This window comes from Schistocerca cancellata, chromosome 10 (genome assembly GCF_023864275.1).
Source record: "Schistocerca cancellata isolate TAMUIC-IGC-003103 chromosome 10, iqSchCanc2.1, whole genome shotgun sequence".
In the NCBI taxonomy this organism is placed as follows: domain Eukaryota; kingdom Metazoa; phylum Arthropoda; class Insecta; order Orthoptera; family Acrididae; genus Schistocerca; species Schistocerca cancellata.
The window spans coordinates 42,051,693-42,064,534 of NC_064635.1; the positions used below are offsets into that span (position 1 = coordinate 42,051,693).

At 45.3% G+C, this 12,842-nt stretch overlaps 1 non-coding gene across 1 annotated transcript; it reads left to right on the forward strand.

Annotated features, from left to right (window-relative positions):
- The first annotated feature begins 7,672 nt into the window (after window positions 1-7,672).
- Window positions 7,673-7,746, forward strand: Trnas-cga (transfer RNA serine (anticodon CGA)). Its single transcript has one exon. It is a non-coding gene; the product is annotated as a tRNA-Ser (tRNA).
- The last annotated feature ends 5,096 nt before the right edge of the window (window positions 7,747-12,842 follow it).

Here is a 12,842-nt window from a genome sequence, read left to right on the forward strand (position 1 = left end):
TACAGCCTTGTCTTACACCCTTCTTAATACGAGCACATCGTTCTTGATCGTCCACTCTTATTATTCCCTCTTGGTTGTTGTACATATTGTATATGACCCGTCTCTCCCTATAGCTTACTCCTACTTTTGTCAGAATCTCGAACAGCATGCACCATATTATATTGTCGAACGCTTTTTCCAGGTCGACAAATCCTATGAAAGTGTCTTGATTTTTCTTTAGCCTTGCTTCCATTATTAGCCGTAACGTCAGAATTGCCTCTCTCGTCCCTTTACTTTTCCTAAAGCCAAACTGGTCGTCACCTAGCGCATTCTCAATTTTCTTTTCCATTCTTCTGTATATTATTCTTGTAATCAGCTTCGATGCATGAGCTGTTAAGCTGATTGTGCGATAATTCTCGCACTTGTCAGCTCTTGCCGTCTTCTGAATTGTGTGGATGATGCTTTTCCGAAAGTCAGATGGTATATCGCCCGACTCATATATTCTACACACCAACGTGAATAGTCGTTTTGTTGCCACTTCCCCCAATGATTTTAGAAATTCAGATGGAATGTTGTAAGTAGGCTGTTTAGATTTTTATATTGGTAATGCCACGTAGCGCTTTGTATGAACATCACTGGCTGTGCTGTGTGCAGTCTGTGGCTAGTTTGCATTGTTGTCTGCCATTGTAGAGGGGCAGTTGGCTGTTAACAGCGCGTAGCGTTGCACAGTTGGAGGTGAGCCGCCAGCAGTGGTGGATGTGGGAAGAGAAATCGCGGAGTTTTGAAATTTGTCATGAACTGCTATATATATTATGACTATTAAGGTAAATACATTGTTTGTTCTCTATTAAAATCTTTCATTTGCTAACTATGCCTATCAGTAGTTAGTGCCTTCTGTAGTTTGAATCTTTTATTTAGCTGGCAGTGGTGGCGCTCGCTGTATTGCAGTAGTTCCAGTAACGAAGATTTTTGTGAGGTAAGTGATTTGTGAAAGGTATAGGTTAATGCTAGTCAGGGCCATTCTTTTGTAGGGATTTCTGAAAGTCAGATTGCGTTGCGCTAAAAAATATTGTGTGTCAGTTTAAGCACAGTCTTGTATAAATGTTCATAATGGGTCGTTACAATGTTATCTATCCCTTCTGCCTTATTTGACCGTAAGTCCTCCAAAGCTCTTTTAAATTCCGATTCTAATACTGGATCCCCTATCTCTTCTAAATCGACTCCTGTTTCTTCTTCTATCACGTCAGACAAATCTTCACCCTCATAGAGGCTTTCAATGTATTCTTTCCACCTACCTACTCTCTCCTCTGCATTTAACAGTGGAATTCCCGTTGCATTCTTAATGTTTCCACCGTTGCTTTTAATGTCACCAAAGGTTGTCTTGACTTTCCTGTATGCTGAGTCTGTCCTTCCGACAATCATACCTTTTTCGATGTCTTCACATTTTTCCTCCAGCCATTTCGTCTTAGCTTCCCTGCACTACCAATTTATTTCATTCCTCAGCGACTTGAATTTCTATATTCCTGATCTGCCCGGAACATGTTTGTACTTCCTCCTTTCATCAATCAACAGAAGTATTTCTTCTGTTACCCATGGTTTCTTCGCAGCTACCTTCTTTGTACCTATGTTCTCCTTCCCAACTTCTGTGATGGCCCTTTTTAGAGATGTCCATTCCTCTTCAATTGTACTGCCTACTGCGCTATTCCTTATTGCTGTATCTACAGCGTTAGAGAACTTCAAACGTATCTCGTCATTCCTTAGTACTTCCGTATCCCACTTCTTTGCGTATTGATTCATCCTGACTAACGTCTTGAACTTCAGCCTACTCTTCATCACTACTATATTGTGATCTGAGTCTATATCTGCTCCTGGGTACGCCTTACAATCCAGTATCTGATTTCGGAATCTCTGTCTGACCATGATGTAATCTAATTGAAATCTTCCCGTATCTCCCGGCCTTTTTCAAGTATACCTGCTCCTCTTGTGATTCTTGAACAGGGTATTCGCTATTACTAGCTGAAACGTGTTACAGACCTCAATTAGTCTTTCTCCTCTCTCATTCCTTGTCCCAAGCTCATATTCTCCTGTAACCTTTTCTTCTACTCCTTCTCCCACAACTGCATTCCAGTCGCCCATGACTATTAGATTTACGTTCCCCTTTACATACTGCATTACCCTTTCAATATCCTCATACACTTTCTCTATCTGTTCATCTTCAGCTTGCGACGTCGGCATGTATACCTGAACTATCGTTGTCGGTGTTGGTCTGCTGTCGATTCTGATTAGAACAACCCAGTCACTGAACTGTTCACAGTAACACACCCTCTGCCCTACCTTCCTATTCATAACGAATCCTACACCTGTTATACCATTTTCTGCTGCTGTTGATATTACCCGATACTCATCTGACCAGAAATCCTTGTCTTCCTTCTACTTCACTTCACTGACCCCTATTATATCTAGATTGAGCCTTTGCAATTCCCTTTTCAGATTTTCTAGTTTCCCTACCATGTTCAAGCCTCTGACATTCCAGTCCCCGACTCGTAGAACGTTATCCTTTCGTTGATTATTCAATCTTTTTCTCATGGTAACCTCCCCCTTGGCAGTCCCCTCCCGGAGATCCTAATGGGGGACTATTCCGGAATCTTTTGCCAATGAAGAGATCATCATGACACTTCTTCAAATACAGGCCACATGTCCTGTGGATACACGTTACGTGTCTTTAATGCTGTGGTTTCCATTGCCTTCTGCATCCTCATTTCGTTGATCATTGCTGATTCTTCCGCCTTTAGGGGCAATTTCCCACCCCTAGGACAAGAGAGTGCCCTGAACCTCTATCCGCTCCTCCGCCCTCTTTGACAAGGCCGTTGGCAGAATGAGGCTGACTTCTTATGCCGGAAGTCTTCAGCCGCCAATGCTGATTATTTATCAGAATTTAGGCAGTGGCGGGGATCGAACCGGGGACCGAAGACGTTTTTATTATGAATCAAAGACGCTACCTTTAGACCACGGGTTCAACTCATATGTGAACGTAATTTTTCGTACAGTTCAGTGAAGATTTTAAACAGGTGGTCAATACCAGATTCAGGGCCTTTGAAAATAATCAAATTGTCATCAACGTATCGGCAATAAAATATAATACCTAATACTAAAGCTGAATTTTTTTAAAACAAATTCTCTTCTAAGGAATTTATGAAGATATGGGCTAAAACTCTTGTTGACAGATTGCCCATAGCGAGTCCGTCATGTTGTTGGAATAACTGTCGATGAAATTCGAAATAATTATATTTCAAGGCGATATGTAGTAAATTCATGACATCGGTAGTTTGCTCGTTAGTAATGTCTTTTTTTAAAAAACCGTAATTTTTTTCCACTATATCTTGGGTCGTGAGTACAGGTACATTGTCATATAAATTATTAACATCAAACGAAACAATCATGGTATCTTAATCACATTAGAAATTTTTGATTTTATGGACTAAGTTCTGGCTATTCAAAACTGAAAAAGTATTTTGAAAAACAAAGTATTTTCTTAATATATCGTGCAGAAACTTTGCTAAAGTGTCGTAGGCAGTATTCATGCTATTTGAAAACGGACGAATTGGATGAACAGTCTCATGCACCTTAAACTGAGGACGACATCTAGGAGGCTGCGGGCTCATATTGATTAACTTTGTTTTTTGGAATGGTTTCAGTAAAAATTTTGCATCATTGACAGCAGACCTAATTTCTTATTGTAACATTGAGGTGGGATCGTCTTGCAGCTCAGAAATACTGATCTCCTCAAAGAACTGCAAAGTCTTACTCACATATTCATGTTTCCTAGCAATAATCACGGAATTTCCTTCATCTGACTTCGTTACAAGAGCATTATTTTCTTTAAGTTTCTTATTAATAGCATTACAAATCTATTTGTCACGGTTAATGGTATTCTCAGCCTGAGACAAGCTACGACTAACGATGTTACATACACTCCTGGAAATGGAAAAAAGAACACATTGACACCGGTGTGTCAGACCCACCATACTTGCTCCGGACACTGCGAGAGGGCTGTACAAGCAATGATCACACGCACGGCAAAGTGGACACACCAGGAACCGCGGTGTTGGCCGTCGAATGGCGCTAGCTGCGCAGCATTTGTGCACCGCCGCCGTCAGTGTCAGCCAGTTTGCCGTGGCATACGGAGCTCCATCGCAGTCTTAAACACTGGTAGCATGCCGCGACAGCGTGGACGTGAACCGTATGTGCAGTTGACGGACTTTGAGCGAGGGCGTATAGTGGGCATGCGGGAGGCCGGGTGGACATACCACCGAATTGCTCAACACGTGCGGCGTGAGGTCTCCACAGTACATCGATGTTGTCGCCAGTGGTCGGCGGAAGGTGCACGTGCCCGTCGACCTGGGACCAGACCGCAGCGACGCACGGATGCACACCAAGATCGTAGGATCCTACGCAGTGCCGTAGGGGACCACACCGCCACTTCCCAGCAAATTAGGGACACTGTTGCTCCTGGGGTATCGGCGAGGACCATTCGCAACCGTCTCCATGAAGCTGGGCTACGGTCCCGCACACCGTTAGGCCGTCTTCCGCTCACGCCCCAACATCGTGCAGCCCGCCTCCAGTGGTGTCGCGACAGGCGTGAATGGAGGGACGAATGGAGACGTGTCGTCTTCAGCGATGAGAGTCGCTTCTGCCTTGGTGCCAATGATGGTCGTATGCGTGTTTGGCGCCGTGCAGGTGAGCGCCACAATCAGGACTGCATATGACCGAGGCACACAGGGCCAACACCCGGCATCATGGTGTGGGGAGCGATCTCCTACACTGGCCGTACACCACTGGTGATCGTCGAGGGGACACTGAATAGTGCACGGTACGTCCAAACCGTCATCGAACCCATCGTTCTACCATTCCTAGACCGGCAAGGGAACTTGCTGTTCCAACAGGACAATGCACGTCCGCATGTATCCCGTGCCACCCAACGTGCTCTAGAAGGTGTAAGTCAACTACCCTGGCCAGCAAGATCTCCGGATCTGTCCCCCATTGAGCATGTTTGGGACTGGATGAAGCGTCGTCTCACGCGGTCTGCTCGTCCAGCACGAACGCTAGTCCAACTGAGGCGCCAGGTGGAAATGTCATGGCAAGCCGTTCCACAGGACTACATCCAGCATCTCTACGATCGTCTCCATGGGAGAATAGCAGCCTGCATTGCTGCGAAAGGTGGATATACACTGTACTAGTGCCGACATTGTGCATGCTCTGTTGCCTGTGTCTATGTGCCTGTGGTTCTGTCAGTGTGATCATGTGATGTATCTGACCCCAGAAATGTGTCAATAAAGTTTCCCCTTCCTGGGACAATGAATTCACGGTGTTCTTATTTCAATTTCCAGGAGTGTACATTATGTGCTATTCTAGTTTGATAAGTGTTATCTATTTTTTAAGCAATTGAAGCCACTTTTACGGTCTACTGTCATATCTTCTACAACATTATGGTAAGATACATTAGGGGAGATGTTGAAAACTTTTCCTAGTAAGGACAGTTCCACAGTTGTTAAAATTGATGCCGGCCGGTGTGGCCGAGCGGCTCTGAGCGCATCAGTCTGGAACCGCGCGACCACTAAGGTCGCAAGTTCGATTCCTGCCTCGGGCATATGTGTGTGTGTGATGTCCTTAGGTTAGTTAATTTTAAGTGGTTCTAAGTTCTAGGGGACTGATGACCTCCGATGTTAAGTCCCATAGTGCTCAGAGCCATTTGAACCATTTTTGTAAAATTTATGTCCCTTTTGCTTACAATTCTGTTGCAAAATGTACGATCACTTTTTTGAAAACTGTGAATATCTTGACAATTGTGAATATTCAGTTTCTCCCAGCGTATTTCTTGCTCGAACAATCCACGGGTGCTGCACTTCCATTGGATTGACATGTACCATTGAGTGCCAGGATTAAGACATCTCGTCCGCGAATCTGTACCATACTTCGAGACGAATTTCTAAAAACCCAGCTCTTACGAGGCAAACACTGTATACCGCAAGCAACCTACCGCCGTTATCACGCCATCAGCCCGAGTCCAGCCGGAACGGACAGGATACTCCCAACCTGTCCGTCCCCCGGCTGAAACGGGAGTACTGCCGGTCCATGGAGTCTAACGGGCACTTTACGATGGCGTCATGTCTGACCGCTGAAAAATTGTGCCCGTGGGACACTATGGACCGGCAGTACACCCGTGGACTGTTCGAACTTGAGAATTTTTTACAGGCAAAAGACGACGTAGATTGGTATGTTTCTTTTCGTGTCTGTTAGAAATTATCTGCTCGTAGTTTTCTGAGCTGTCAGACATGGGATTCCAAAAATCATCAACTTGAAAGTTATACTGTACACGAAACAGCTTTGTGACATCAAGATACAAATAATATGCTTCTACGTGCGAACTATCTTTTTATCTGTATAACATTCTGATTTTGTCTCAAATCATTTTTTGTACAAGAAATTTAAACATATCTGGTTCTAGAATGAGATTTTCACTCTGCAGCGGAGTGTGCTCTGATATGAAGCTTCCTGGCAGATTAAAACTGTGTGCACCGACCGAGACTCGAACTCTGGACCTTTGCCTTTCGCGGGCAAGTCCTCTACCATCTGAGCTACCGAAACACGACTCACGCCCGGTCCTCACAGATTTACTTCTGCCAGTACCTCGTCTCCTACCTACCAAATTTTACAGAAGCTCTCCTGCGACCTTGCAGAACTAGCACTCCTGAAAGAAAGGATGTTGCGGAGACATGGCTTAGCCACAGCCTGGGGGATGTTTCCAGAATGAGATTTTCACTCTGCAGCAGAGTGTTTGCTGATATGAAACTTCCTGGCAGATTAAAACTGTGTACACCGACCGAGACTCGAACTCGGGCCCTTTGCCTTTCGCGGGCAAGTGCTCTAACATCTGAGCTACCGAAGCACGACTCACGCCCGGTTCTCAAAGATTTACTTCTGCCAGTACCTCGTCTCCCACCTTCCAAACTTAACAGAAGCTGTCCTGCGACCTTGCAGAACTAACACTCCTCAAAGAAAGGATATTGCGGAGACATAGCTTAGCCACAGCCTGAGGGACGTTTCCTGAATGAGATTTTAACTCTGCAGTGGAGTGTGCGCTGATATGAAACTTCCTGGCAGATTAAAACTGTGTGCACTGACCGAGACTCGAACTCGGGACCTTTGTCTTTCGCGGGCAAGTGCTCTACCATCTGAGCTACCGAAGCACGACTCACGTCCGGTCCTCACAGATTTACTTCTGCCAGTACCTCGTCTCCTACCTTCCAAACTTTACACAAGCTCTCCTGCGACCTTGCAGAACTAGCACTCCTGAAAGAAAGGATATTGCGGAGACATGGCTTAGCAACAGCCTGGGGGATGTTTCCAGAATGAGATTTTCACTCTGCAGCGGAGTGTGCGCTGATATGAAACTTACTGGCAGATTAAAACTGTGTGCACCGATCAGCATATCATATCAGCGCACACTCCGCTGCAGAGTGAAAATCTCATTCTGGAAACATCCCCCAGGCTGTGGCTAAGCCATGTTCCCGCATTATCCTTTCTTTCAGGAGTGCTAGTTCTACAAGTTTCGCAGGAGAGCTTCTGTAAGGTTTGGAAGGTAGGAGACGAGGTACTGGCAGAAGTAAATCTGTGAGGACCGGGCGTGAGTCGTGCTTCGGTAGCTCAGATGGTAGAGCACTTGCCCGCGAAAGGCAAAGGTCCCGAGTTCGAGTCTCGGTCGGTGCACACAGTTTTAATCTGCCAGGAAGTTTCATATCTGGTTCTCTTTCGAACAACATGACATTAAGATAAGCAATAACATAGTTTGGTACAAGCGTCTGCTCTTCACAACGTTTATGAAATTCAATCGCCATACCCGCATTGCTGGGAAGTTTTCGAGACTATATGTACACACGCCCACCTGGCTAGTTGCGCGGCCTAACGCGCTGCTTCCCGAGTGGGAAGTCGTCCCGGTCCCCGGCACGAATCCGCCCGGCGGATTAGTGTCGAGGTCAGGTGTGTCGGCGAACCTGTGAATGGTTTTAAGTCGGTTTTCCATCTGCCTCGGCGAATGCGAGGTGGTTCCCCTCATTCTGCCTCCTCATTTACACTATGTCGGCGATTGCTGTGCGATCACTGTCTCCATGTATGCGTACACCATAATTCCTCTACCATGCGCAAACATTTGGGGGTTACACACGTCTGGTATGAGACGGTCCCGGTGTGTGTGTGTGGGGGGGGGGGGGGGGGGGGGGAGGCGGTGGTGTCCACTTGCACTGGGGACCGAACCGCAAAATAACCTTGGGTTCAGTGTGGGGCAGCGGTGGGGTGAGTGGACTGCCGTGGCCTGTTGTGGGGTTGTGAACCATTGAGGGCTATAGTGGGTAGTGCCATCGTTTATAGGTCTCCGCCGGCCGGTGTGGCCATGCGGTTAAAGGCGCTTCAGTCTGGAACAGCGTGACCGCTACGGTCGCAGGTTCGAATCCTGCCTCGGGCATGGATGTGTGTGATGTCCATAGGTTAGTTAGGTTTAATTAGTTCTAAGTTCTAGGCGACTGATGACCTCAGAAGTTAAGACGCATAGTGCTCAGAGCCATTTGAACCATTTTTTCTAGGTCTCCAGTTTAATACACAATTCACGACACACAATATGTATAAACACACTTATTTAATAATTACTTCACTGTAATGTCAACTGCCAACGGCCTGTGGTAAGACCGCTTCCCGTCAAGAAGGGGGCTGGGCTAGCGCTGTTGGCAAGCGGGGTGCACTCAGCCCTTGCGAGGCAAACTGAAGAGCTACTTGATTGAGAAGTAGCGGCTCCGGTCTCGGAAACTGACATTCGTCCGAGAGAGCGGTGTGCCGACCACATGCCCCTCCATATCCGCATCCAGTTACGCCTGTATGCTGAGGATGACACGGCGGCCGGTCGGTGCCTTCGGTACCTCTTCATGGCCTGTTCGGGATGTAATGTAAACTAAAGAGTATCCATGAAGTGCACTTTAAAATAAAAAGGACGCACCAGGAAGGAATTATTAGAATGGAACGGAAATCGACAGACGTGTTGTGCATATACGTACTAACAAATGATTACAATTTCAGAAGAAATTGGATGATTCAACCAAAAGAAAGAGCTAGAGAAACTGAGCAAGTCATTTACAAGTTAGTCGACCTATTGCCCTTACGTAAGCAGTCGGCATTGACAGAGTTGTTGGATATACTCCTCTCGATCTCTGTATATTAAAAAGCTGGATTTTCTTGTTACTACCACCCTGTGTCTTGATGCTACAGAAAGCCGCTGAGTAAAGAAACGTCCGCTGCAGAGCTTCATCCCCTCCCCCCCCCCCTGCCAGCCACGCATCCCTCTTCCGCCGGCTCCCTTTTGCAGACGGCCGGCTAAGTGGATGGCGGCGTAATCCCGCGATAGGCGCCGGAAGAGTTGCTGCCTGCATCTCAAGGAACCGGACGCGGAGGCCAACGCAGAGTGCGGTCCCAAGGTCGTGCCGTGAAGTGGCCACGTGACAGTGGCCGCGTAATCCGATTGGTCCTGCCAGCCGTCCGACCCGGCCGCTGCGGGTTCTCCGGATAAAGGCAGGCGAGATCATGCGGCGCCACCCGCCGTCAACGGGCCTTACGCAGCCTACACTAGAGATCAGAAAGGGAGCGAATACGATCCTAATGTTGCGGTTTGCCTACATTAGATATAAAGGCGGCACTTTGGCTTCTGGACTATAACGGCTTTCCTTCCTTCGCGGCGTTCTTGTGCCAGCACGGCAAGTCTGAGAATTGCGGCCGTGCAGTCGTTCACTTGTCTGGCTGTAAGGCTACTTGTTAGTAAGATCGTGCACAGCCAGATACTTAGGCGTCCTTACCGACGAGGCATGGAGTTATGGTCCGCACATTGGCCTTGTGGCTGCCAGGGCGTTGGCAGTGTTGAACACGTTAATCAGTATGGCGCAACAGCGTTTTCACGTTCCTCCAGTAGCAACAAATATGTATAACAATTGCATACTGGTGCGGAATTGTGGGGTATGGTTCCAGCGCCTCGGCGCATAGACGCATTCAGGTCAAGCCTGCTTTAAGGGGGGGGGGGGGGGGGGGTAGGACGTCAAACGGGCCACTTGGAGCAGTAGAAGCACCACAGGACATTTTAATTTCTACTGTCTATATTTTTACAAATAAATTCATAAAACTTTGTCAGCATGAGCAGGAAGGACTGAGGACTCACACTCATAGCAGTGTAAGTTCAAAAACGTAGCAAAATACCTTTGAAAAATTGATGAAACTTACTACTGGCTGCATTTGTTTCTGTAGGTACACTTTTCCTCCTAAGTAAGAGAGGTTCCTCGATGAATTTTGGACAGCGTACAAGCAGTACTTACAGGTGTATGAAACTCTAGAATTTCCTAAATGTATTAAAAACTGTGGTAAAATTGAGATAAATAAGTATAAAATTTGAGTTTTTTCTAAAAATGAAGTTTAAAATGTAACAGTTCATTCATTTTTACATAAATTAAATAAACTCTAGAGTTTCATACACATGTAACTATAGTTTGTATGCTGTGCAAAATTCATCGAAGAATCTCTCTTACTTAGGAAGAGAAGTGCACCTACAGAAACAAATGCAGCCAGTAGTAAGTGAAGAATGATGAAATTTCACATGTAAAAAAATGTATTTTGTTACGTTTTTGAGTTTCCACTGCTATGAGTATGAATCCTGAATCATTCCTGAATAGCTTTCAAAGTTTTATGAATTTACTTGTAAAAGTGTAGACAGTAGAAATTAAAATGTCCTGTGGTGCCTCTCCTGCTCCAAGTTGGCCCACTTGGCGTCCTACCCCCCTTAATGGTTAGAAATGTAATTCTAAGACGTATTGGTGCCTTTGGTGCCACCCCCACGGACGCTATTTGTGTTATTATGAGGCTTTGTCACCTGGCCCCTGTAATAAGACAGCATGCAGCTATTTACTGGTTAAATAAGAGAGAACCCCAACGTGTAACAATCATTATGGGTGAACACCTTAACAGTGTAAAAGACATTAAACAAAGAACATTACGCCTATGGCAGCAGCAGTGGCAGCTATCCGACACATGAAGGGTGGTCCATGGCTTTCTTCCTAATGTTCAGGAAAGGTTAAGAATGAAACAGTTTACACCAACACCAGGTATTGTTCATTTTTTAACAGGACACGGTCCGTACCCTATATACCAGGTGTACCGGTATGAAATGAGCGTTTTTTTGTGAAAATGAAACACTAATTTTGAATTGAAAAGTAAAAACATTTCATTCAAAGTACTGACCATTGCTTTCTATACATGTTGGCCACCTTTCTGGAAATTTGCTGACACCACGCCAATAGAAAAGTTCGTCTTTTGAAGCAAATCAATCAGACACCCAATATTCGACTTTTTCGTAGGAATCGAAGTGTTCCTCAGCCAATGCGTGTCCCATTGATGAATAAAATGGTAATCGGATGGGGCCAAGTCTGGGGAACACGGCGGGTGGGGTAGCACTTCCCAGCCAAGTGTTTTGATTGTATCCTGGACCAGTTTTGCTTTGTGTGCAGGTGCATTGTCGTGTAAGAAAATTACTTTGTCATGTCGTCTGGCCAATTCTGGTCTTTTTTAGATCAATGCATAGTTCAAATTGATCACTTGTTGTCTTTAGCGATTAGTATTCACAGTTTCACCGGGTTTTAGAAGCTCATGATACACCACACCTTTCTGATCCCACCAAACACAGAGCATTGTCTTCCTGCCTAATCGATCTGGTTTTGCAGTCCATGTTGATGGTTGTCCCGGACTACCCCATGATTTTTCCCGTTTAGGATTCTTAAAAAAAATCCATTTTTCATCACCATTAACAATTCGATGCAAAATTGATTTTCTTTCATGTCTTGGAAGTAAAATTTGACAAATGGTTCTTCGGTTTCCATCTGTATTTCATTCAATTCATGTGGCACCCATTTTCCACACTTTTGGATCTGTCCCATACATTTCAAACGGTCAGAAATTGTTTTTTGTACAACATTTATCGTTGCTGCCGTTTGCTTCTGACTCAAAGTATCATCTTCATCCAATATTGCTTGCAATTCGGCGTCTTTTTGGTGGTCTTCCACGTTCTTCATTTCTTACATCAGAATCATTATTTCTGAACCGTTGAAACCAACTTTTGCATGTTGCGTCTGATAGAGCATGATCACCATATGCCTCGACAAGCATTCGATGCGACTCTGCAGCACTTTTTTTCAAATGAAAACAAAAAATTAATGCTTTCCTCAAATCATCACTCTCTGTTACAAAATTCGACATTGTTAACACAATGAAAACATACGATGTTCTTGGTTCCATGACTTGATGCATACTAAATATCTTTGACAGGTGTCATACTAACTAAACAAAAAAATTAAGGCTCGTTCACAACAAAAGTTCCCTATCGACACATTTGTATCTTAACGCTCATTTCATACCAGACACCTGGTATTTCTATAGGATAGGGAGCCGTCCTACACGTGAATGTATCTGTGGTGCACCTGTAGGGACGCCTGAGCATATTGTCGTCGAATTCCCAGAGTTCGAGCTGGTTGCCTCTGAGGCAAGACAAGAACTACAAAATACACCAGTAATGGAAGTATTAAGAAACCCGGAAACCTACAACATATTTCAGTTTGCAAAATTAATATTTTGTTAAAATTACTGAATTACTTGAGAAAAGCCGTACTCCTCAGGACTTACTCAGGAGTACTGTGCATCATCAGTTGTAAAAACCAACAGTCACGACCCCGTGGAGTGCGCAATGGCAGGTTTTCATCTTCTGGACTGCCGTTGGCGAGGGTGTCTGC